General features: G+C 42.3%; 1 protein-coding gene across 10 annotated transcripts in view; it reads left to right on the top strand.

The window, feature by feature from the left end:
- Nucleotides 1-26,839, top strand: part of KLF12 (KLF transcription factor 12) — a 495,578-nt gene that overhangs the window by 49,377 nt on the left and 419,362 nt on the right. For 6 of the 10 annotated variants that reach the window (XM_047756500.1, XM_047756501.1, XM_047756499.1 and 3 more), the window contains exon 2: nt 730-850. The exons of the other annotated variants lie outside the window; for them this stretch is intronic. The gene's annotated coding sequence lies outside the window, so the exon portion shown is untranslated. The remainder of the gene's footprint in view (nt 1-729; nt 851-26,839) is intronic. 10 annotated transcript variants of the gene reach the window in all.

The following is a 26,839-nucleotide window of genomic DNA, read 5'->3' as shown; positions in this document are numbered from 1 at the left end:
TTACAAGTGATAAATTGTATGGTTGAACTACGAGTAGCAAAATAATTTATTGCTCCGGTTTCTTATTTCTTAAGAGTTTATTGTATCATTTACAACACAATCCAAAAAATTAAAGCCTATTGACTTGTAACATCCCCCTATGCATACAAGTTTGTATCTTTAATCATAATTCCTTGTGATTTTTAACACTTGAGTGCTTTTATATCTGTCATCTTACCTAGCCATCATCTAAGCCTTGTAAAATAAAAAAAGGTAGAGTTACTGTTATGATCTGAACTTGTCAGACAAACAAATTCAGTCATTATAAGACCTTTGGGGTACCTGTTGTGGCGCAGCGGAAATGAATCTGACTGGGATCCATGAGGATGCAGGTTTGATCCCTGGCTTTGCTCAGTGGAGTAAGGATTCAGCCGTGAGCTGTGTAGTTGCAGATCTGGCACTGCTGTGGTTGTGGTTTAGGCCAGTGGCTACAGCTCTGATTCGACCCCTAGCCTGGGAACTTCCATGTGGTACAGGAGCAGCCCAAAAAGCGAAAAAGAAAGAAAGACCTTAAGATATATAGGCATTAGAATGGTAGTGGCATTAGAATGGTAGTGCCCTGGATGTCTAGAATCTCAGCCACCATCTCTTTTGTATGAATCAAATTATGTCCATAAAAAGTACCATGTAATGAGCATCTCTGATTACTGAATTGCCCTCATCTTTTTCTCTTTGTCCTTGGTATGTTAGAGCAGAGCAAAAGGAGCGGCCCACATTGTCACCAGCCCAGTCGTTTCTACGGTAGATTAAATTCCTCTGAAGGATGCTCTTTATCCTTTGTGGAACTTCTGAGCAGAAGATTTGCTGACAAGTAAGAGTTGCTTGATCTTTGTGCCTAGTCTTACCATCTTTCATGGGGTTTTAGCAGATTCCTCTCTCTCAGGATCCCGTGATGTTGAGAGAGCGAGCTGGACCATACTTTTGTCCCCAGCCTGTAGGGTGCCACCCCTCCCTCCAATCACTCAGCCCCGTGAAGCTGCTAAGAATAGAGCTACCTTGGATCCTGCCCTCCCGTGCACTCTCCTGGTTGAGGCTGCTCCTGGGGCGGCACCTGTCAGTTCCTTCTTTTCTGCTCCTGAACTATTTTTGCATTCGGTGGGGCTTCCTTGATGGTTCAGGTCTCTCTTCCTCTGCACCATGTGCTGAGAAACACCAGTTAATTATATGTTCATACCTTATACTTTACAGAGATCCTCATTTGATGCTGACAACTGAAGAACGTATTATCTCTAATTTACAAAAAATCAACCTCCACCTCTACCCCCGCCCAGAGGCTCAGGAGCTTTCATGACATGACCAGAACGGGGGCCAGGAACCTGACTTCTCTAAGATTCTAAGCTTCCTGAGAAGAGGGAGTACATTTTAATCAGTGTTTCAGTTCTAGCGCTCAGCATGCATCTTGGCTTCTACTTGGAGCTCAGATAGATGTTCCATAAATGTTGAGCCCCCGCTCCATACGGTGTGCCCCCCCCCAACTCTGCTCTTGGGAGATTGCTTATGCAGAAGATTCTAGACTCTCTTCTTAGGGTCCAGGGATATCAGCTACTTTCAGAGGTGAGAAAATCCTGCCACGATTTTTTGTTTCTTGGGAATCCTTCTGCTCTCTTCTCTCTGACCTACATAACTTCTGACAGAGTCCCCCTGTCATCGTTAACATCATGTGTGCTTCTGGTGGCCGAGCTTCTGTGCTCTGTGTTTTTTCTTTTTTCTTTTTTGTCTTTTTGCTATTTCTTGGGCCGCTCCCACGGCACATGGAGGTTCCCAGGCTAGGGGTCGAATCGGAGCTGTAGCCACCGGCCTACGCCAGAGCCACAGCAACGCGGGATCTGAGCCACGTCTGCAACCTACACCACAGCTCACGGCAAGGTCCAATGGTTAACCCACTGAGCAAGGGCAGGGACCGAACCCGCAACCTCATGGTTCCTAGTCGGATTCGTTAACCACTGCGCCACGACGGGAACTCCTGCTTTGTGTTTCTGATGGCAGAATTCACGGAGCTGCTGCTTTGGGTCTGAACGTATGTCTTGGGTCAGGCTTTCTACTCCCTACTCAACAAGTTGTGTGGTCAGAATTAACTCCAAATGCATTTTTTTTGGCCAAACATTGTCATAGCCCTTCTCCAGCATCCTCAGGGACACATAAGTGGAAGGTGCTAGAAGGTGTATGTTTTGGAAGATACAGGAGAGAGGTATAATAGCTTTACACCTTTAAAAAGAAAAATGCTAGCAGGTGATCATCTGCCCCTCCCTGTGCTTAAAATGTCAGTGGTTTCTTTAGTTTCCTTTTTTATTTTAGCAAAAATACGGTCTTTAAACCACTTTTATACTTACATTAAAAGCTCAGTATAGTTTTTCATAATTTAATGCATAAAAAATATGAAGCAGGCTGAAAGTAAAATTTAGCCTAAAATCTACTGCTGCTTTTCCTTTTCAGGGCTGGTCAATCACTTAACGTATGGTTTTAGCAGGCACTGCCAATCTCTGTTCCCGGGCAGATACTTGGGTTTTTTTTTTTTTTTTTTGATTGGAAAATGCATGAGATTGCTGTATTTCTCCATATTTATTCCTCTAACCTTTTGCACCAGACTTTTCAGAAGTATGTGTTAAAATGCAGAATCCTGGCCCTAACCCCACAGGACTAAATCCGAACCTTTAAAGGTGGGTCCAGCCATTGCCATTTTTACCAGCTCCCTGTCGTTTCTGGCAAGCTCCGCAGTTAGAAGCCAGTGGATGGCCGCTAAAGGTCAGAATCTCAGAGACCTTGGATTCGTCACTCCACCATTTAAGGCTGCTGAGATATTTGTATCTGGAAATAGAGATGATGGTAACTGGAGGTGTTGAGGATCCTATGAACTCTGTGGAAACGAATTAGTGCTGTGCCTGGTCTACAGCAGGTGCTCAAGAAGTGCTGTGGGTGGCGGGGTTATCATTGCACCCAAACGATACAGAAGCTGCTGGGACTCACAGTCCCCCAAAACAGGGATGTAAGAATGTTACCAGAAAAATATCGTGGGAGAGTCATGAAGTGCACACCAGACCCTCAGCCTCAGCCTTTATTTTTACGAATAAAGTGTTACTGCCACATAGCCACCCTGGTGAATCACTGTTTGTGGCTGCTTTGGACTCTTTGGCCCACACAGCCAAAAATACTTACTTTCTGGCCCTTGACTGGTGGAGTTAGTTGCTTCCCCCGCCACATGAATGTGGTTCATATGGAAAGCTTTGTTTATGTTAACCAGTGATACAGAAGCAGTCAGGCCTTGGTCTTTGGAGAGTGCTGGTCCCGGTCGCCCCTGTCTGGGCCCTAGTGCTCCTGCCACTCGTGCTGCTTAATGTCTTTAAGTGGTGCCAGCCCTTCTTGGTGCCAGCATCTTCTCACTCCACCTAAAAAGTGGTGACAGGACCCTGTACCATTTTAACATCTGGGAAGCTGGCTGCCTGAATACTTGAAAGACTCCCAGGACTCAGGTGTTACAGGCCCCACAATAGCAACCTGGGAAGGGGAACCAGTTTGTAGAGAACATGCAGACAATCATGTGCGCTCAGGGCCTCCTCATTGCCAAGTTTGAATTTATACTGAGTTCTGGGAAGACGTTCATCCTGCATCTCCTACTCCTTCTAACGTGAGAAACCACAACCTGTCCCAACTCTCAGACCAGAAAAAAGATTCCACCTTGACGTGATATTTTAGGAGGATCTTATAAACAGTTGCCATTTCATTCTCTAAACCTAAAACTCTAAGTGGAGTTAGGATGGTGGAAATATGTGGTAGCATTTCACAAATTAAAGTCACCTCCTAGACCTTCTGTCAACAAGTATTGTATCATTCTCATGAGGACAAGCAGCAATTACTTTTTTTTTTTTTTTTTTTTGCTTTATAGGGCAGCAGGAGGAACCTGGAGGTTCCCAGGCTAGGAGTTTAATTGGAGCTGTAGCCACCGGCCTACACCACAGCCACAGCAACACCAGATCCAAGCCTCATCTGGGACCTACCCCATAGCTCATGGTCACACCGGATCCTTAACCCTCTGAGCGAGGCCAGGGATTGAATTCACAACCTCATGGTTCCTAGTTGGATTTGTTTCTGCTGCGTCACAGCAGGAACTCCAAGCAGCAATTAACTTTTAACATTTTGATAACTTCCAAGCATTTTAATAAGAGGAATATTCATTTTTGCAAAAATACGAGTTCTATCCTTCTTGTAGGGGCTCTAATGTTGTCATGGGCTTTAGTTGGGAAAGCAACTGCACTATATGCATCTCTCAGCAGAATTTCACATGCCCCTTGGGGCACATGATATATGTGTTCCTTAAAATAAAACATATCTAATAGTCCTCAGTAAAAATGTTTGGTGACATCATGAAATTTGAATGCCATTCTGTGTTCATGTGTGTTTGATTGTAGGTGCTTTCCTCTTATTTCTTCTTCTTTGGTGTTTTATGTCTTTCTCTGGGTGTGTATCTCATTCCCATTCTTCTTTTCTTGCTCCCTTAAAATAAACGAGTCATGGTGTGTGGTGGACGCCTTAGGTCTTGCTCCTTTAAGGAGTCATGATATGTGGTGAACCCCTTGCATCTTGCTCCTTTAATGAGTTATCATACGTGGTGGATCCCTTGTGTCTTATTACTTTAATGAGTCATGATATGTAGTGGATCCCTTGGGTCCAGTGTTTATGCAGTATAACTAGCATACATTAAATGTTTCCTTAAAAAAAACAAAAAACAACTTCCTGCCAAACTATAATTAAAAGTCTTTTTATATGTCTTTTGATTATTATTTTTATTAGCTCTCCGACTCTCCAATAAGGAGAGAAAAGGCTCCCGTCCCCTGTTTTCTTGGCCTCTTTGTGTTGTTGGCTCAGAGTGTTGTGGATTGTTTGATGGAGTTGATAAAAATTCTCCTGATGTTTCCTGCTCGCTCTAAATTTGGAATACACCTACAGTATTCTTTTAGGCTTTATTGTTTCCTAAACCATCTATTTAAATACAGTCCTAAGGCTTAAACGGAACACTGTTATTGTGGCTAAGAATAATGTGTGTAATGGGGCAGTAGATTAGATTTCATTACCATTCTCATAACCATGCAAAAGCCTGTGTTCCCACGAAGCACTCAATAACCTTATTAAGTGTTGCCAGTACCAATGGTAAATGTATAATGTTCACTTGTAGTGACTTGTAAGTGGAGTAGGGGGAAGAACTTGACCTTTAAATCCAGTGGCTCTCTAAAGTCCTCATGTTTGAGGCAGAGGCATCAAGGGGAAATCTGTTGCCCATCACTGAGCAGAACAGGGTTATCTAATGCATGGTTTTGATGCATCCGAAGTAGAGCAAGGAGCTTTCGTCTATTACGTTGAGCCTTCTAGGACTTGAGGATGTTCGTAGCCCATTTACAGGGAGTGGTTGATTTGATGCTCATTTCATTTTCCTTTTATTGTTTAACCGAAAATCTCTGTATCTGTTTCATAAGTTTGGATTTTTATTGGCTTATGAGACATAAGGTCAGATTCATCAAGTGAATTGCGTACGAATTGTTTTTTAATGGTGAACCTTCTATCCTTGTTCTCTGACATTAAAATGCATGATTTTGCCATTTGAATGATTCTGTTACACTTTATGATCCTGTGCTTATTATGTTCTTGCTTTTCCTCAGTCTAAAATCCCCATCTGCTACTTCCTCCCCACTATATACCCTCTTCTAACTGTTCCAACTCTCAAAACCTGATTCCTAGTTCATGTGCCATCTGCTTCGAGAAGCTGCCCTGCTTTCCAGAGTCAAAAGTGAATGAATTCTTTTGGAGTTTCCTGGTGGCCTAGCAGTTAAGGATCCAGCATTGTCCCTGCTGTGGCTTGGGGTTAACCCCTGGCCGGGGGAACTTCTGCATGCTGCAGACACAGCAGCCCCTCCCCCAAAAAGTGAGCGAATTCTCTCTCTCTCTTTTTTTTTTTTTTGCATTTTAATTTCTCTACTCCTAGAGACATTTGCCTAGACATCTATTTCACAGTTATTTCATTAGTTTTCAATGATAGGTATCATATATCAGGCTGAACCATATGAAATTACCATTATTCAACTATTTTCGAGCTACAAAACATATCAAGTTAATAGGGTTGAACCCAATACTTATTTCAACATTCACTGCACAAACTTTTGAAAATAAACGATGGTCCGAGTTATTTAAAACACATCTTGGACTTGGGTTTATATATCTCTCTAGAGCACTTCCTGAGTTTTATATGTGACAGATGTATTCAAGAAATGTTTGAAGTTCCCGTCGTGGTGCAGTGGTTAATGAATCTGACTAGGAACCATGAGGTTGTGGGTTCGATCCCTGCCCTTGCTTAGTGGGTTAAGGATCCGGTGTTGCCGTGAGCTGTCGTGTAGGTCGCAGATGCGGCTCGGATCCTGCGTGGCTGTGGCTCTGGCATAGCCCGGTGGCTACAGCTCTGATCGGACCCCTAGCCTGGGAACCTCCATATGCTGCAGGAGTGGCCCTAGAAAAGGCAAAAAGACAAAAAAAGAAACGTTTGTTGGAGTTCCCCCTGTGGCACAGTTAAGAATCCCACTGCAGTTTCTCCTGTCACAGCAGAGGTGTGGGTTTGATTCCGACCCTACACAGGGCGTTAAAGGGTCCCTTATTGCCATAGCTGTGCTCAGACTCAGGCCATGGCCCGGAACTTCCATAAGTTGCAGGTATGGGCATTAAAAAAAAGCATTTGTTGAAGTGGAATCAGTTGTACTATCTAAGTGATCACAGCTGTTTTTATAAAGAAATGAGACCAGTTGTGTGAGCTGTGAGCTCTACCCTTTTAAAGCCAAGATTATGTAGGAATCCATTGTATCCTTTGATGCACATTCTCCAAACCATTTCAACATCATCGGACACCTAAAATTTAACTTCCTGTCTTGGTCACTGTTACTTATGCTTTAGTTTTATATGGTTACCTTTTTAAAAAAATTTTTAAATTTTTTGCTTTTTAGGGCCACACCCACAGCACATAGAGGTTCGGAGGCTTGGAGTCCTATTGTAGCTACAGCTGCCAGCAACACCACAGCCACAGCAATGCCAGATCCGATCCACATCTGCGACCTATACCACAGCTCACCACAATGCTGGATCCTTAACCCACTGAGCGAGGCCAGGGATTGAACCCACATCCTCATGAATCCTAGTTGGGTGCATAAACTGCCGAGCCACCATGGGAACTGCTTTATATGGTTACCTTTATTGAAATCAATTTCTTCTTTTTGCCCAGATGTCTTATTTTGCTTGAGTTACTGCAAAAATCATAATTCTTTTATTTACTGGTGTTCCTCTCTCTCAAAATTTTTTACCCACCTCACTCTTGGCTGAAGGTCTGTCAATGTCCCCCTGCCTCAGAAAGTACTCCCTGGCTTACTTTATTTAGTCATGGAAAAAAAAAAAAAAATCTTTTCCTTCCTTTGAAGTGTTTCTGGGCTTGCTAAAGGTCTGGTTAAATCACAGGAGATGAAAGTTGTACTGACAACCTTGGGCATTCTCTGTCCTTAGCCAGAAATAGCAAACTAGATACTCATCTCATACAAAAATATGTGCATGATCATCCTTACTGGAAACGTCTTGTATTTGGTCCTTCTTTGATGGCCAGGAGTTAGGAGTCTAGGGCAGTTTGTGGGATGGAATTTTGGGCCAGGGGTGGTGAGGTGGGGTGGGAGGGAAAGAAGAGAGAGTGCTGAATGGAGAAAATTGTGCTTTTTCTTTAATGGCAGATTTTTTTTTTTTTTTAGTTTAATAACAGAATCTTTGCCTTATCATACAATATGAATCCCTCATGACATTTCTTTTTTAGCTCCCCCCCCCTTTTTGTTTTTCCTAACTAGAAGACATTTTCCATGAGAAAGGGTGACTTTGGAATTGGAAAGAAAGCTCAGTCTGTGAAAAGCCTGAAATATGTTTGCGGCATCATAGATAAATAGGGTTCTGTGAATTTCTTTTGTTCTTGTAGCAAAAGAAATTTGTTTCGCCGTAGGATACTTTTCATTAAGGTAAAAAATTCTGATTGGCTCTTTTACAAACTGGGAGGCATGTATAGATGTTTTCTCTTTTTAGACAGATCCCAGTGGTTGAGGTTTCTGGAACCTGAGATTCTATAGTCTATACAGGTGACACTGGTCGTTGTAATAATCAAATAGGTGACTTTCTGATAGGAGTGGAACAGGGAAGTAAGTTATTGTAAATAGTAGAAGGAGGCTTTCCAGGCCAGGATATAATGTTATGTGCATGTTTCAGATGTTCCACTGAGTAACTCAGTCAAGCAGACCTTACCGAGCATGGATTGTAAACTCGTTTGTAGGAATCAGTGTACGGTCTGCACCTAGGATGGTGCCTTGCATGTGGCAAATCCATAGCTATTGCCTGTTGAGTGAACGTTTGAGTTGTAAATACAATATCTCCTGGTTGCTTAATATCATGTGATCATCTCCAAGGAACACAGGAAAAATCAGAATCCTCAACCAGATTCTTGAGATTGTAATTCAGAAGTAGAGACAAACATTACTCATAGAGTGATGAGTACTGACATCTCGAGCACTTAAAGTAATTTTTTAATAAGAAAGGAGGTCAATGAATGAGGCAACAATGGTGATAGTGTCATCTTCTGATTACTGAATACCTACCATGCTCTAGTTATTGCGTTAAGTGTTTTACATATATTATCCCAGTGAATCTTCTTAAATAATCTGTGATTATTATTCCTGCTCTTCTTCCATGAAATCATCAAGGTTCAGTATTTTTCTTTTTTTTAATCTTTTTAGAGCCACACCCGCGGCATATGGAGGTTCCCAGGCTAGGGGTTGAATCAGAGCTACAGCTGCCAGCCTACACTATCACCACAGCAATGTGGGATCCGAGCCATGTCTGCGACCTACACCACAACTCACAGCAAACACTGTATCCTTAACCCACTGAGTGAGGCTAGGGATCAAACCTGCATCCTCATGGATGCTAGTCAGGTTCATTACCTCTGAGCCACGAGGGGAACTCCTAGGTTCAGTGTTTTTCAAAATCACCTAGCAATGAAGTGGAAGACTTAGTTTGTAAGGCCTCTTTTGTCTGCTGCTTCTACTGCTTCGCTATATAGTTGCTTTTCTTTTTTTTCTTTTTAGGGCCACACCTGTGGCATATGGAAGTTCTGAGGCTAGGGGTTGAATCTGAGCCATAGCTGCTGGCCTACACTGCAGCCATAGCAATGCCAGATTTGAGCCACGGCTGCAACCTATACCGCAGCTTGTGGCAATGCTGGATCCTTAACCCACTGAGTGGGGCCAGGAATTGAACCTGTGTCCTCATGGATACCAGTCAGATTCCTTACCGCTAGTCCACAATGGGAACTCCCCTAGTTGCTTTTCTTGTTGTCTAGAAGTGTTTGGCCCTGCATTGGCCCAAGATGGTAGTTGGGTATCAGAGGTTCTCTGGACTCTGTAGACTCAGAAGAAGACTTGGGGCTCTTTCTAAACCCAGAAAGCAGATGCTGCTGTCAGTGAACCTGGGCTCCATCCATTGGTATCAGTGTAGTGATGGGAAGAGAAAATATTGTAGAGAGAATTTAAGGGACTTGCGTTGTCTCTTTCCTCATCAGTATCAAATTAAAATCCATCCATTTCTTTAAGTAACATTTTCAAGTTGATCACTCTCCATTTTAAGAAATATTTTGCAGACACCTGTTTACAAACAGTTGTCAAAAACAAAGGGAAGTGTTAAAGACGGCTGCCATTGTGTTTGTGTTTCAGTTGGGGAACCAATATAATTGCCAGATCTCTGTCTACTGGCTCGAAGTTCCTGCACCTGGGGAGCTTTTTACAAATAGTGGTGTTTTCACGCAACTGCCAGAAAATGTATCAGTGGGTTTGTGAAGGGGATCAGGAAATCTACTGATTGATTGTGTTTTTATTTTTTTAAGATTTTTATTTTGTGTGTGTATGGGTATATACGTGTGTGTGTGTGTGTGTGCACACATTTCTTTTCTCATGCCATCCTCCATCAAGTGGTTAGATATAGTTCCTTGTGCTATACATAAACAACAGGATCAGTCATGTATATTCACATTGTTTGGAAATTACCATGCAAAATTGAACCTACGTCCATTGAAACGACTCCCCTATTTTGTCCTCTTCTCAGCCTGTGGTGACGAGCAATCTCTTTTCTGTTTCTATGAAATTGCCTATTTTAGCTTCTTTATTTAAGTGAAATTGTACCGTGTTTGTCTTTTTGTCATTGGCTTATTTCACTTAACATAAGGTCTTCAAGGTTCATCCACGTTGTAGCATGTGACAGGATTTCCTTCCCTTTTTTAAGGCTGATTAACATTGCATTGTATGTGTGTACCCTGTTTTGTGTAGCTGTTCATCTGTCGCTGGAAATCGGGTTGCTTTGATGTGTTGACTATTGTGAATAGTGCTGCCATGATTATGGGTGTGTGGATATTTCTTTGAGACCCCGTTTTCAATTCTTTTAGATATATACCTGGAAAGAAGTAGGATTGCTGGATCCTATGGTAGTTCTTTTTATTCTTTAAGGCAATGTCATACGGCTTTCCATATCATTTACACCATTTTACGCATTTTCTATTCCTGTTAACAGGGTAGTGTTTCAGATTCTCCACATCCTTGCAAAAACTTAATTTTACTTTTTTTTTTTTTGGATAGTAGCCATCCCAGTGTGTGTGAAGTGTCTGGAAATCTTTTAAAAGCCCACTGGTGATTCTGATGGTAGATCCAATATGTAAACTACTATCTCAGCAAACCTTTGTGGTTCAGAGACTATAGCAGTTTCAGAGACTGTAGCAGTTTTAAAGACTGTTACAGTTTCAGAGACTATAGCTTCAGGAATCAGTAAGAGTTCATAGAATTGTCTCTTTAGCCCATTGAGAGAGGACTCAGTGTTTCTTCAAAAATAGAAGTTTTCAAGGAAAAGTTACCTTGTCAAGTTAACAATTGGTTGGGTTGGATTTAGGTACTTTCTAGCTTAAGATTTTCATGGCTTAGTGATTTTGTTTTATGCCATTATTTTCGTGTGTGGAGATATTTATTATGGTCATTTTAAATTGTGATAAAATACATATAATGTAAAATTTACCATCTTATCTAATTTTTTTTTAAAAAAACAACTGCATCCACAGCACATGGAAGTTCCTGGGCCAGGGACTGAATGTGAGCTGCAGCTGCGATCTACACTGCAGCTGTGGCAATGCCGGATCCTTCATAACCCACTGTGCCAGGCTGGGGATCAAAACCTGTGCCTCCATAGAAACCTGAGCCACTGCAGTCACATTCTTAGTCCACTGGGCCACAGCGGGAACTCCCTCTTAACCATTTTTACTTGTATAGTTTAGTGACATTAAGGATATGCAGATTTTATCACCCCCATCTTCCAGACCCTTTTTCATCTTGCAAAACTACAACTTTGTACCCATAAATAATAATTCTCTGTTCCCTCCTCCTCCTCCCTGCCCCTGGCAACTACCATTTTACTTTCTATTTATGAACTCTAGGTGTCTCATGTAAGTGAAATCATACCGTTTTTGGTGACAGGCATATTTCAAGTCAAATATTTTGTTGTAGCATTTAAAAACTATTTAATTAGCATTTACTGCATGTTCTGGGAAGAGAATGCTATCATATATATGTACATTCTCTCCCCCAGGGGCCCCCTTCCGGCATCTCTGGAGTTCCCTTGTGGCCTAGCAGGTTAAGGATCTGGTGTTGCCACTGCTGTGGTGCAGGTTCAGTCCCTGGCCTGGGACCTTCTGCATGCTGTAGGTGCGGCCAAAAAAAATTTAAAAATAACATCTCTGAAGGCAGCTTTAGCATTGTATGCTGGTCTAATTGACAGTTTTTGTTTCTTGCATGTGAAATAAAGCTCCATTTTACTGTTGATGGGAGCTTGTTTTCAGTGACGGTAGGGTAGGTGATTTCCATAAGGAAAAATGATTACCTAGAAGACATTCATTTAGGAATGCCCTGTGATTCCCAGTAAATGTTTTAATTTAACGAAAGAACAGAAAAGCTATTTGGTGTCATTAATCAGTACATTCGAATCATTACTCTGAATGATTATGCTTCATTTATTTTGTGTCAGAATGTTTTCCACACAATAATAGAGAATAAAAGTGCATCATTAATTACAGTTGAACAGCTCACACATGTGGGTATATATATTTCCATATCATCAGACAATGAGGGAAATTTAATGTAAGAAATAATTAATCCTTACAAAGGAGTTGAAGATTCAATTAAATAATAGTATTAAATTTATGACCATTTATAATCATGCTTCATAACAGTTTTCAGTAATGCTTGAAAAAATTCAGGGAAACGTTTCCATATGCTTGTGTCTTTTGTTTCTAAATGAAAAGTATTTTTCATCACAGGATTTTTCTCTTGGGGGGATACCAATAACATGTTTTGGAGACGAAGTCTCTAACTTTTTTGAATGGGATCAATTGAGCTTCATTGTAATAGGATCTCTGAAAGAGAAAGAGGGCCTCCTGCAAAAAGTTACCATTCTATGCATGGAATTTTGGATTTATCCCCTTACTGTGAAGATGGAACCTTCCTGATAAGAACTGTGCTGACAGTTCTGCTCTTCTAGATATTAGAACTCCTCTGTCCCTCCCCAACATCCCTTCTAGCTCTTTCCCTTTCCCAGAGTTGGCTGGATGCTTGTCAGAAAAATCACCGCAAAACAGACTAGCGCACAAAACCCACTTGCAGTATATAATTGCACTATAATAAAAACACACAGTATCGTCCTAGGTCCAAAAGGCAGATGAAGGAAGCCAGACCCTAGTTTGTTTCATCAGCTGTGCTTATTTTCCAGAGTGAACTAGAGGACTTAATTTATAGTTCAGTAACTTCTTTAAAGACATATGTCTCTCTTTTATAGAGGAGAAGATACATGGACAAGAAAACCCTGCAGCAGCATAAGTGATGCCACAGGGAAAAGTGGGTGGAGAACAAAGTTTGAGAGATTTTTGGAAAAAGCCAAGGTCTCTCTCTGAACTCTGTCCTCTCTCTTTTTGTAAGAGAGCCAACATAATGTCAACACTGGTTATTTTCAGGCACCAAACCATTTTTGAAAGGTTTCTTAATATTTCGTTAGCTTATTCTCACAAAGACTTTCTTTTTTCTTTTTGGCTTTTTAGGGCCGCATCTGCAGCATATGGAAGAATTTCTGATTTAGAATTTTTATAGAAATTGTGAGTAACTCGTCCAAGCATACTCAGCTCACAAGAGATGGGGTCAGGATTCGGGACTTGTGACACTTTAGGCCCATTTTGCTTCCACCCTATCCCACTTTGTGATGCACTAAAACTTTGGCACACTTCACCCACTGCTCCCCAGTTGTGACAGCATTCATTTCAGTATTTTAAGGTTAAATTTTATAGTTTTGATTTTTCATTCCAGACTGGGATTTTTAAAAGCTGTTGAACCCAAAGTTCTTTCAGTATGGAATATACTTGATTGTAGGAGAATATAAAAAAAAAAAAGAGAGATTTAACATTAAATGAATGATTTGTACTAAGATTTTGTGGGATAGTGTAGTCTGTATACAGTTGTGAAAAAACTCTTTTTTTTTTCTTTTTCTTTTAGGTCCACACCCTTGGCATATGGACGTTCCCAGGCTAGGGGTGGAATCAGAGCTACAGCTGCTGGCCTACACCACAGCCACAGCAACGTGGGATCTGAGTTGAGTCTGTGACCCACACCAAAGCTCACGGCAACGCCAGATCCTTAACCCACGGAGCAAGGGAAGGGATCGAACCTGCAACCTCATGGATGGATACTGGTTGGGTTTGTTTCCATTGAGCCACAAAGGGAACTCCAAAAAACTCATTTTTAATACAATTAAGTAAATAAATCTGTGTAAAACATTTCTTTCATAACAGCCTTATTGAGATAATTCATATGCCATACAGTTCACCTATGTAAAGTATACAATTCAGGAGTTCCCATTGTGGGTCCGTGGGTTACAAACTTGATTAGTATCCATGAGGATGTGGGTTCAATCCCTGTCCTTGCTCAGTGGGGTAAGGGCCTGGCATTGCCGTGAGCTGTGGCATAGGTTGCAGATGCGGGCTCGGATCCTGCATGGCTGTGGCTGTGGTGTAGGCCGGCAGCTGTAGCTCTGGTCTGACCCCTAGCCTGGGAACCTCCATATACCGTGGTGGGGACCTAAAAAAAAAAAAAAGATACAATTTAGTGGTTTTTAGCATATTCACAGTTGTGCAACAATAACCACAATCAATTTTAGAACATAGAAAACCTACTTTTAAAAGTAGAAGTGTTCAGAGACATCTGGGTTGTTTTTAGTTTTCAGCTGTCTTGAATAGAGCTGCGTTAGAAAAAAGGGTAGGTAATTTTAGCCAAACAAATTCATGTCAGAATTGTATGTTGGAAAACCTTTATTTATGCTGTAATTATTTCTTGGCTACTTGGAGACATTTTGTGCCAGCGTGCTGACCTGACAAACTTTAGGTAGTCTTATTAAAATAACATTTTTTTTTTTTGGTTTTATCAGTGACTTAGTGTTTCTCTGTTCCTGTTTTTGTAAGTTTTCGTTCAGAAGAGTGAAGTGAAGGATCTTTGCTTAAACAAATGACTTTCATACATTATTGTAGGCGCTATAAACATACATGTGGTTAGATTTCTGTTTTTAGCTTATCAAGTTCACAGTGGCTCCCAGGCAGAAAACTTTATGTAGCATTATTTGTCCAGCAGCAGTTCTCAATATTGGATGCAGATTAGAATCACATGAATATTGGAGTTCCCATGTGGTGCAGCAGAAATGAATCTGACTAGTAACCATGAGGTGGCTGGTTTGATCCCTGGCCTTGCTCAGTGGGGTAAGGATCTGGCACTGCTGTGAGCTGTGGTGTGGGTTGCAGACGCAGCTCGGATACTGCATTGCTGTGGCTGTGGTGCGGGCCTGCAGTTGTAGCTCCGATTCGACCCCTAGCCTGAGAACCTCCATATGCCGCAGGTATGGCCCTAAAAAGCAAAAAAAAAAAAAAAAAAGAGTCACATGAGTATTTCACAAGACTAGTATCTTTATCTTTTCCTTGGAGATTGTAATGTAATTGATAATTTAATCTGGCATGAGACCCAGGTGCCAGTAGCTGGCTGGCAAATTTTGTTTCTTTTGTGATTCTCCTGTGGGGCCAGGATTACAAACCTGTTTTAGATTCTTGTGGTCCATTAAAAAAAAAAAAAAGTTCTCATTTTGTCTGCACTCTCAAGAGGAAGACTTGATTAAGTCAAGGCAAGATCAGAAAGCAGGGAAAGGAACCTGGATTAAGTCACTAGCCAGGAACTCCAAAGCTCATTTTGTCACATTGTTTGTCTTTGCATCCTCAGCAAATGCCGGCTCTGGAGAGGGTCCTTTCCTTCTCCTTCTTTCCTTCCTTCAACATTTATTAAGTGCCTACTGTCTGGTCCAGTGTGTTTTATACCCTGAGGATATAAATACTATTTGGAGGCCTTCTTACATTTGAGTTGGCAAAAGATGCATAATAAATATTTGTTGAGTTGAATAGAATCACAGCTGAGCCCTCTTGGCGTACTGCTGTGCAGTGCCTCAGATCCTTTGTAGAAATTATGCCTTTTTGATATCCAGGAACATTCCAAGCATTGTTTGTCATTTCCTCATTTGTCTGCTCAGGGACACCCCAGAGCTAGCCAGGCTTAAGTCATCAGGATAGAGTTGGGTTGGACGAGTAATTTGGATTCACTTCCCCATGTATCGCAAACACCTGGGTCTTACCAGTAACCGATTTTGGGGTACGCTCAGCCTCAGGTTAGATGACAGGGACAAGGAACACTGGCTGGTGGCTTGTCAATGAGAGAAGCTATCCTAGGAGGACTTGTACCGCCTGTGTTATGGGGCTGTGAAGCCAGCCTGCCATTCAGCCCCATGGATGGTTTTTTTCTCTGGGAGCAGAGGCGTGGGGGTTGTGGGTGGGGGGTGGGGGGGGGAGAATGGTGTGCTTCTGTAGCACTTTATAGATTCTGCCTGGCTCCATCATCTGTCCTGTGCTTCTCTGCAGTCGCTTGGCTATTTCAGAGTTGACTTTACTTTTGGAAAAAAAGAGTGCTTAGAACTAAGTAGTAAAATGTGCCATGTACAGGCATACACACACACACACACACACACACACACACACACACATACACACACACACACAGAGTTACGTACATATTTAAGAGTGAGAAAACAGCAGAAATTCAGTGGGTTTTTTTCTCTCTCTTTTTTTTTTTTTTTTTTTTTTGCTTTTTAGGCCCACACCCATGCTAGAGGTCAAATTGGAGCTACAGCTGCCAACCTCCGCCACAGCCACTGCAACGCTGGATTCCCAGTATCCTCATGGATACTCGTCTGATTCGTTTCTTTTCTCTTTTTTTGGTCTTTTTAGGGCTGCACCCACGGCATATGGAGGTTCCCAGGCTAGGGGTCAAATGAGAGTTGTAGTTGCTGGCCTACGCCACAGCCACAGCCACAGCAATTCGGGATCCAAGCCGAGTCTGCACCCTATTCCACAGCTCACAGCAATGCCAGATCTTTAACCCACTGGGTGAGGCCAGGGAGGCCAGGGATTGAACCTGCATCCTCATGGATACTAGTCAGATTCATTTCCACTGAGCCAGGATGGGATCTCCAGTAGTTTTTTTCCCATCAGTTATATATATATTTTTGCTTGCTTATTTCTAGTTTTTCCAACCTCTCAACATCTAGAAAACACATGAATAAAAGTGAGTGTGTGTTGCAGGCTTTTGTATCACTGTGGTGCTCCTAATGGAACTGTAACGTAGAGGGAGAAAGAGGAGTTCCTGTCATGGCTCAGTGGTTAATGAATCCGACTAGGAACCATGAGGTTGTAGGTTCGATCCCTGGCCTTGTCAGTGGGTTGAGGATCCTGCATTGCTGTGACTTTGCTGTAGGCTGGTGGCTACAGCTCCAATTAGACCCCTAGCCTGGGACCCTCCATATGCTGCAGGAGCAGCCTTAGAAAAGGCAAAAAGACAGAAAATAAATAAATAAATAAATAAAATAGAGGGAGAAAGAAAAATAACGAGGTGTAACAAGGTTTTCCTCCTTTGAGGCCCTGTTGACATTATTCCCTTTTTATATGCAATGGTGAATAATGTGTAGAATCATAGCATGGCCTGTCTATGTTATTAGGAAAATATTTTAAGAAATGTATTTTGCCTTTACTTTATATATGAAATAAAGTTTAGTTGTTGATTTATTTCCCTCAACTGCAATCCCCTCTCAATGTTATATTTTTTAATTTGGGCCATTTGACTTGTTTATTTTATTTTGCAAACAATTTACTCTCTGAACCTGTGTGGATTGGCGTGTGCCTTTTAGGGACTTGTGTTTGCGAGGGAACTTAGACGTGTACCAAGGAGCTTCTGTGTGGCCGTCATTGGAACAAAGCTTCCTAAAATCAGCGTCATTGAATAAGCAGCTGGTGCAGCTGAATTCAGAGGAACGAGCATAGTTATTGACTGTTTTCTCTCCAAACAGCCTGAACAAAGCATTTCCTTAAGCAGCACTGAGCAGGATTTGGAACTTCCCATTCCTCAGAAAAGTCTTAGAAAGGTTTACGAAGTGCAGAGGTCAACATTATTGCATGTAACTCCTCTCCTGCACCCCCAATCCGTGGTAACTGGCTCTTTTTTAAAAAAAAAAATTCTCATATTTTAAAATCATATGATCAGAATGTGTAAGCCAAAAACCAAACAGAAAAACCAGGATAATTAAGTACATGGTCCTATCAGCTAGTTAATTGTTAGAGGAGTGTATAAAAATACTGGTTGAAAGAGAAGATTTCAAAAACTGTGGTGTACATTGTAGTGGTTGTGTGCTATTTTTTATATAGGATGTTTTTTCTTGTAGATCGTTCAGGGGAGCAATCTTTTACATAATTTATCTTCCTTCTATGAAGATCTTTGACATGGTAGAGATCAGCAGATGGCAAGAATTCATTCATGCATTTTAAAAATAACCAGTGCTTTCACTTTTTTTTTTTTAATCATGATCATGCTTTCATTCATTTTTTCTTTTTAGCGAGCAACTACCATATACCAGACACTCTGTTAAGTACTCCTCGGTCCAAAAGAAATGCCCAATAATATGCAAACAGTTAAGAAATAATAAAGCTGAAATGTAATTTGCGGAGAAGGCACATGGCAGGGATCTGCTTTCATCTGTTTTCTTTGAGCTTGGTTGCAGGTGCCTAAGCTCCAGGGCCTTGAGTTGGAGTGTGAAGATCAAGAAGTAGAAAAGAGTTCTTTTAGGAAACATTCCTTCGACGGAAAGGAAAGAGAACGTGAAGGCTTCTTTGAGAATAAGGGAAGAGTGAACAGCATAAAGGGAGAGGTTGGTGTTTCGTTAAGATGCTCTCACCTTAGAGATTTTCATCAACGGAGGAGGAGATGAAAACCCTCATGGGAGACACAGTGAAGGCACCAGCCTCAGAAAAGCCATGAAAGACTCAGGTTCTAAGAGGTCCAGTGTCAGGACAGCCCCAATGCAAAGAACTCGCCCGTCTCAGAGCAGGAAGGAAGGAACGGGGGGGGGGGGGGGGAGAATGAGGCTGCGGTAAATCCACAAATTGGTCACGTGAGAGGCCGAGAAAGGTCTTGATGCATTGCCTTCCTGTCTCAGTGACATGGACATTAATCTGTGAGGGTGAGCGTGGCGTTGTTTGGGTAAAAGGAATGAGAAAGGAAGACTCTGAAATTTGAAACGCCCCCTGTGGAATTTGCAAGAGTTTGAGCGTTCTCTCTCTCTCCTTTCTCTTTTTTAATATGCTCACTCATTTCTAGCCAACTTCCTATTAGCTATCTCCTTTTATAGTAGCATGTCACACTCCTCATACCCACAGCTAGGTTCATTCTGTGTTCCTTTAAAAGGCCTTCATTTCCGTTTTTTTTTTTTTTTTTTTTTTGGTCTTTTTGCCATTTTTCTTGGGCCGCTCCCACAGCATATGGAGGTTCCCAGGCTAGGGCTCGAATCGGAGCTGTGGCCACCAGCCTACACCAGAGCCACAGCAACACAGGATCTGCGCCGCGTCTGCAACCTACACCACAGCTCACGCCAACGCCAGGTCCTTAACCCACTGAGCAAGGCCAGGGATTGAACCCGCAACCTCATGGTTCCTAGTCGGATTTATTACCCACTGAGCCACGACGGGAACTCCCTTCCTTTCCTGTTTTTATTGATGCATCTTTGACCATCTGGTGCTAGCTGCCTAAATCTGGGAGCCATCCTTGACTCACCGCTTACATCCCTTGTTAATCACCCCGTCAGACCGATTTTACCTCCTCAGTATTGTTCTTCTCTTCCTTTAACTGTTTTCCATATGGGAATATGGAATACATTTATTTATTTAAAAATTCACTACAGTATTCCTTTTTTAGTAGACTTATGGTCATCATCTCACAACTGGTCTCCTTACTTTCTGTACCATCTCCGTTTATTTGCTAAACCAGAAAGATCACTTGGTTAATAGACAAGCATTACAAGTATGGGTGTCATTCTTTTGGTTCAGATACAATGATTTCCCATCATTTATGGTCTGAAACTGAAATAACGTTGGCCCTAGTGGCTCCCACCTTCCCTTTCCAGCCTTTCCACAGTTTGGGAACTTTCATTGTTGGGGCCTTGTGTTGCTGCTTCTTGCTTTTGCACACGTGCCTTCAGAAGGTCCCACTCCATCCAACAGGCATCATCTGAACGCACTCTTTAGGCCTCAGCTGTAGCCTCCCTGACACTGTCAGCTCACCCTGCTGCCCATTGATGGCCCCATGATCTGGCCTTTCCAGACTATTCTTTTCAGCACTTCATGTTTATTTACAGGGCTTGGTATAATGGGGAGCTATGCTTTGTTAGCATATCCACCTACCCATTGAATTGTGACTTACTGGAGGCCTGAAACCTTCTTCGTGTTCACAGCCCTGTTACACTGCCTGGCATAGAGTGAGCATATGGATGAGTACAGGGGAGTTCTTTCAACAAAAGAAGAATCAGTAGTTGGTCAATGAGTCAAAAAAGTCATGGGAGTTCCTGTTGTGGTGCAGCAGAAACAAGCCCAACTAGTATCCTTGAGGACGTGGGTTCAATCCCTGGCCTTGCTTAGTGGGTCAAGGATCTGGTGTGGCCGTGAGCTGTGACATAGATCTCAAACGTGGCTGAGACCCCCTGGCGCTGTGGCTGTGGTGTAGGCTGGCAGTTGTAGCTCCGGTTAGACCCCTAGACCATATGCCATAGGTACGGCCCTAAAAAGCAAAAAAAAAAAAAAAAGTTATTGAAGTAGACATAAAAATGATGTATACATATCTTAACTATTTTAAACATAAAACTTAAAAATACTTTTTTTGGCAAACCTTTGCTAGAAGGCCAAAGTTTTTTTCCCCGTTATCAATGCACAGGTGGGATTCAGTGTTGCCATTCTTACCAAAACTCACAGTGAATTGTCTGTTGTTGCTGATTTGTTTCTTTCTTTCTTCTTTTTTTTCAACTCTTTTAAAACTTTTTTTTTTGGCACTGCCCGTGGCATGCAGAGGTTCCCGGGTCAGGGATTGAACCCCCATCACAGCCGTGACCTGAGCCACAGCAGTGCTATCTCTGGATCCTTTAACTGCTAGGCCACCAGGGAAATCCACTGGTTTGTTTCTTGAGTGAAATTAAAAACCTTAGAAACACCTTTGAAGATACTCATGATTGTTTTTCTCCCTTGTGCAGTTAGGATGTCTCTGCCTTATTTGGCGGCAGCTTTAAAAATTATTTTATTATGGACTAAGCATTGAAAGACTTGAAATTGTTCGCCTTGTTTTTCACAGCTACTGTGCTGCTTCTTTTTGGACTCCATGTCCACTTCTTTAAGCATACATCATTGAATAAAAGTCACATTATTGTAATAAAATATAATTGCAGGAGTTCCCGTCGTGGCACAGTGGTTAACGAATCCAACTAGGAACCATGAGGTTGCGGGTTCGATCCCTGGCCTCGATCAGTGGGTTAAGGACCCGGCGTTGCCATGAGCTCTGGTGTAGGTTGCAGACGAGGCTTGGATCCCCTGTTGCTGTGGCTCTGGTGTAGGCTGGCGGCTACAGCTCCGATTTGACCTCTAGCCTGGGAACCTCCATATGCTGCGGGAGCGGCCCAAAAAATGGCAAAAAGACTATATATGTATATATATATATATATATATATATATATATGTATATATGTATATATATATATATACATATGTATATATATATATATAAAATTGCATAAGCAGGTTTAGGATCAGAACTGTGTTTTTTACAAATAGGGCTCTGCTCATGGCCGCAGTGCTGGCCCTGCTCAGGAAGGAGGCTGCTGGCTGGGGCCATTCCAGGCGCATCAGTCAGCGTGATTTATAAAGGAGTGGCGCTCATCGGTTCCTCCGGACAGCTGGTTAAGTGGAAGTGGGTTCAAAGCGTTCTACCATGTTTGTCAGATGGATGCTGAAAAGATGGTTATCTCTGTTACATGGCATTTTGGTCACGAAAAGAGCTTCCTAGAAACGTGCCTGCTTCCCTGTGTGTGCTCTCCTCCACCTCATTTATAAAAATGTTAAATCAGACCACTTGGAGCACCTGTCTCAGGGAAGTCCTCATGTCTCTGCGTCTGTTTCGCTTGCATTTGTCTTCTGCTTTAATCCTGGCAAAATGTAATTTTTAAAACTGGTTTTTGGTTTGTTCCAGTCTGTTGATTTCCATCAAGTGGAATGAGTGCTCTCTGATATTCTACCATGAATTCCAGTTTGTTTTTGTCCCCTAGCACGTTGTTTTTTAAAAGGCCTTTTTTTTGAAAATTCTGCTTGGGCCCTCTTGTTTGCAACTCTGTTCCTCCTGTAGAGTCACTGGGCATAATTAGAATTTTCCATTTGAGCCAACAGTGTAAAAATTCCTCCTTGGGAAGTCCCCGTTGTGGCTCAGCTGGTTAAGAGCCTGACAAGCTGTCTGTGAGCATGCCAGTTCGATACCTGGCCCCATTCAGTGGGTGAAGGATGTGGCTTTGCTGCAAGCTGCAGCTTAGGTCATAGATGCGGCTCAGGCCCCTGTTACTGTGGCTCTGGCACAGGCAGGCAGCTGCAGCTCCGACTTGACCCCTAGGCTGGGAACTTCCATATACTGCAGGTGGGGCCCTAAGAAGAAGGGGAAAAAAAACAAGAGAGAGAAAAATTCCACCTTGCATTTTTAACTGTGAGATAATGCCAGTTGGATTTTATTAGTCCTTCCTTTAAATGAATCACTGTTTGATTTGGGCCCTGCAGCCTGTTTCAAAAGATAAGTTGGTATTTGAAATATTCTTTGTACGTTTCCTAATAAAGACCAAGGAAACAGTTATTCAGTTTCTCTCTTTCTGTCTTTCTCATCTAAACTGTTTGTTTTGCAGAAAAATCTCACTTCCAGAGGTTTTATCTTTTTAAAAAACTTTCTTTTCTTCTTTTTTTTGGCTGCACTCAAGGCATATGGAAATTCCCAGGCCAGGGACTGAATATCACCCACACCTACAACCTGCACCACAACTGTGGCAACGCCGGATCCTTAACCCAATGCACCAGGCCAGGAATGGAACCCGCACCTCTGCAACCACCTGAGCTGCTGCAGTTGGATCCTTAACCTCCTGTGCCACAGCAGGAACTCCTTAAGCAACATTTTTTTTTTTTTTTTTAAATTGGCTTTGGAAGACTTTGTAAGCTTGCTCTCACATTCTCCCGGAGGTCTGATTATGGGTTTGTCCTTGACTTGCTCATCTTCAAGGGTTTCCTTATATTCCCTGATGGGGTTCTCATTCCAGTTTTGGAAAAACAGTTAGTCATATATGCCTCCTCCAGTCCTTCCTTGTCCTCGAAGCCTCTACCGAGGGCCTAATCGTTTTGATCCCTGGCAGATGTTTCTCTTGGGCTACAGATAAGGTCTTTTACGTGGTCTTCAAAGTACTTAGGTTTATTTTCTTAAAGATGTGTGTTTCCTTTTTAGGAAGAATGCCCCATTTTTAAGAGTTGGCTAGTGACTTCTTGTAGCTGTCTGCCAAGGCTGGAGTGATGGTGTTATCTGGTTTGGCAGGATACTTTCCCAGTGGGCAGCTGTCTGATTTTTCAATGTGATGAGAAGTTCTCCTGCCTGACACCCAGAGAGGTATACTTATATTGCCTTCCTGTTATACTTGGTGTTTTCTTTATCCTGTCTTATTTGAAACTCTGAGATGTGATCTAAAAGGATCGTAAAAGCAGTACCTTGTGGTTTGACAATACAGGCTCGCTTTTTTTTTTGTGTGTGTGTGTCTTTTTGCCATTTCTTGGTCCGCTCCCACGGCATATGGAGGTTCCCAGCCTAGGAGTCAAATCAGAGCTGTAGCCATTGGCCTATGCCAGAGCCACAGCCACGCGGGATCCGAGCCGTGACTGCAACCTACACCACAGCTCACAGCAACGCCAGATCCTTAACCCACTGAGCAAGGGCAGGGATCGAACCTGCAACCTCATGGTTCCTAGTCGGATTTGTTAACCACTGAGGCACGATGGGAACTCCCAGGTTCTTCCAATATAATGTATATGGCCGTACTTCATAGTGAAGGAGGTTCTTTATGGATAAAGGAAAGGATACTAGACTCCTAGAGCAAGTAGCTTAAGAAAGCAAGCGTTCAGAATATTCACCATCTGCTTAGGTGGAGTTTTCGAGAATAATAAGGGTAGAGTCAGAAAGGCACATGCACAGGCATCTCCATTTCCTCTTCATAGTCTCATCTCCTCAGTATCGCCTCTGCGTCCACGGGCCTCACTAGACTGCGGATGCGGATGGACCATATATCATCTGCGGCATCTCCCATTTCCTGCTCATGCACCTACCTGCTCTGCAGGACGTCTGGCCTCCTTGACAGTCTCCCCCAATCCTTTTATGTCTGGATGCCCAGGGACGTCTTCTATGTACTGATGCGTTAGTCCATCCGCTGGTTATCATGTAGCGTCGTCTCCATGTCAGTTCCTTGCTTGCTCACATCTTCATAAAACCCTTGAGAGGGCCTCGGCCTCACTAATCATGACTCCAGTTCCGTGTGTCTAGAGATCTCATTCAGAGCTCTCTCTGTTGTCAACTGTTGAACAGAAGGGAAGATGTTCCTTCAGATCACACGCTGTAGCTGGGGTCTTAAGCCATGCAGCTCATGTACTTTTTCATATTACGCTGAAGTTTATGGCGTAGAACCTGGGAATTTGTCCTGAAGCAGGTGCATAGAATACTGTTCTCGATTCCTGATTTTTCTGTCTGTCCGTTCCATTTCCCTGTCTGATGCAGAACAGGGCCACACAACATGATGCTAATACCCTCATCCTTGAGCCAGGAAACAAAAGTGTTCACTCACATGGCTTGGTGGGTGCTCATGGAACTTCCACGTCATCAAATATACCTGGTTATGTGTCTCATCCTTTTAAGTTCTTGAGGATTCCCATAGAGGTCAGTGAGGGTCCAGATAAATTACTACTTAATAAAAATGACAGTAACCTTGAAGTAGTTACATGATTGTCTATTTCACCTTTGAATCTCTCCCTTTGAAAATTATTTATTTTGAATATAACCACGCCTTACTGTTTAAAATCTTTGTGTATATATGTATATATCCAGTATGTAAATGTGAATATAAATCACATACCTGGTAGCATAAGGTGTGTGTGTATGACACAAAGTAGCATGATATGTATGTGAGTAAGTCAATGTTCCAATCCGTGTGATTGATACACATGCATCAGATGTGTAAGCATCAAATGGGGTAGTGTAATGTATGTGTGTGTACGTGTATACAGGAATCCCACACGGTAATATAATGTGTTTGCATGTGTATGTGAATCAGACAGAGAGTACTGTAATATGTGTAAGAATGGGGGACAGACAAGCATGGCATCTGTGTGTGCATATGTGTGTTTGCATATGATTCACACACATAGTAGTGTAAGGTAAGTGTGTGTGTGTGTGTGTGTGTGTGTGTGTATGAATCAGAGTAGTGTAATTGGAAAAACGCAGGGTAAATAAAACTATCTGAAATGATTCTGAAATGATCATACCTGCATGACATTGTGTAAAGCACATAACCTTTCTAGGCACCATTAGTAAATTGTGAGATTTTTACTCAGTCTTGCTATGGTCCTTCCTGCTTCTGTGGCTAGCCTATTCCATCACTGAGTGGGTTATTATATCTGTAATGATATTTATAACTGACCTTTCTGTATTCAGAATCCGTGTTGTATCTTTGTTAGCTACTGTGGGAGAGAGACATAGTAACTCTAATTTCATAGTTATTTTTCTGAACTCTTCCCAAACTGACCCCTGGTTTTTATAATGAGAGGAAGGCCACACTTCCCTGGATTGAGAAACCACATTTTCTAAATCCTTGCATCAACAAAAAACATCACTGCAGTCTTCACCCATCTTGTTAAGGCTATGTGGCCCTGTAATACCTAATGATTTGAGTGGGAAATCCGTGAAGTCAGTGTTTAGGCAGTGCCTAGGTAGTAGTCCTTGCCACAAGCTCCATACTTGGCATATATCTGTGGAAAGAACAAATGGTTGTATGAGAAGATGCATTTTAATAATTCACTGTCATCTGTGTGCCCAGGTGTTTGCTGAAGATTTCTTTGCGATGTTGTGGTTGGAGCTGGTGGGGAGAGATGGTTTCTTACCCTGGTGGTTGCGAGATGGCAAGTGCTATTTTGATGCTGTTTGTAACTGTGATAGAGAAGCTGAGGGGTGGTGGGAGTAGAATGTTAGTGCGTTTCTATCTTTGGGGAACAGTTGCTGCACCCCTTTTGGAGGAACCATCTTAAACCAGTGAACCACATTATTTCATTAGCTCTGTGTCTGTAGAATCGTATGGGGGCTTTCCCTCTGGGCATAAATCTTGTGTCCATGGGGCACTGAAGCAGTTAATCTAAATGCTCTCTTTTGGACTCAAAGTGCAGTGCGGACAGAGCCCTGAGTTATGATGCTGGAACGTCAGAAGGTCCTACTCTACTCATGGAATATTCTCTTACTAGCTTGTGGTCACTGCAGTGGGAAGCGAAAAACTCTGTGTGGGAAAATTATAACCATTAAAAGAAAATTTGGTAATCAAACATGAAAGAACACCTCTTTCACTCATGAAATGCCTTTGCTTTTTTTGTGTGTTTGTTTTCGTTTTTTTAATTTCAAAATCCATTTGCGCATTCCTCACTAATAAAGCTTGCTGCGATGGCAAAAACCGGCTTTCAGAGGCCCTTAGTCAGCTTAGGCTGATTAGGTGTAGTGGTAATTAATTCTTACTTTGATACCTCGTTGGCCTTCTTACTTGCGGAAAACGAGTAAACATGAGAAATAGGATTTTAAAAGATGTGGGTGGTTATAAGCTATGCCGCATGTTCTTCAGAAAGATATGTGGCCCTAAAATTAATGTGATGAGAACTTGTTGTATGAAGTTGGTTTACCCAGCGGGTTTTAAAAATGTTTTAATTGGAATTCCTGTCTTGGCTCAGTGGAAACGAATGTGACTAGCATTCACTAGGACGCAGGTTCGATCCCTGGCCTCGCTCAGTGGGTTAAGGATCTAGTGTTGCCATGAGCTGTGGTGTAGGTCACAGACTCAGCTTGGACCTGGCGTTTCTGTGGCTGTGGTGTAGGCCAGCAGCCACAGCTCCTATTCGACCCCTAGCCTGGGAACCTCCGAATGCTGCAGGTGCGGCCCTAAAAAGACAAAAAAAACC

Source organism: Phacochoerus africanus, chromosome 13 (genome assembly GCF_016906955.1).
Source record: "Phacochoerus africanus isolate WHEZ1 chromosome 13, ROS_Pafr_v1, whole genome shotgun sequence".
Classification (NCBI taxonomy): domain Eukaryota; kingdom Metazoa; phylum Chordata; class Mammalia; order Artiodactyla; family Suidae; genus Phacochoerus; species Phacochoerus africanus.
This window is presented reverse-complemented; position numbering and strand designations above follow the sequence as displayed.